The sequence below is a fragment of the Octopus bimaculoides genome, chromosome 25 (genome assembly GCF_001194135.2).
Source record: "Octopus bimaculoides isolate UCB-OBI-ISO-001 chromosome 25, ASM119413v2, whole genome shotgun sequence".
Lineage (NCBI taxonomy): Eukaryota > Metazoa > Mollusca > Cephalopoda > Octopoda > Octopodidae > Octopus > Octopus bimaculoides.
This window is the reverse complement of record NC_069005.1, coordinates 16,961,493-16,961,971: the sequence shown is the minus strand read 5'-3', so window position 1 is coordinate 16,961,971 and position 479 is coordinate 16,961,493.

The window sequence follows — 479 nt, the reverse complement described above, 5'->3', positions numbered from 1 at the left end:
TATGGAAGGCACACGTTTATTGTCAAAAAATGGCAAGGCGGGTGAAAGAAAAGAAGGAGAAATATGTAAAGTTCTTTTGAGTTGGTCAGCCATGGGACACTGGTCGCACAACAGGTTAATTGCAGTATCGATCGATCTCCGTTCAGTGTGTTATTAGAAATCAATAAGTCAGTCCCTTCGATCGATATATAAATATGCATATACACACACGCATGCAACATGCTCACTCAGGGACACACATATCTGTATATCTACCTCTATGTCCATTTGTATCTATCTATCTATCTATCTATCTACATGTTTATGTGCATATGTGTGTGTATGTGTGTGTGTATATATTTATATACATGTGTATATATATACAAATATATGTGTGTAGATAGATAGATATACAGATATATATATATACATGCATATATGTATAATTATACATATGTATATATGCACACACATACACTATATATATATATATATATATA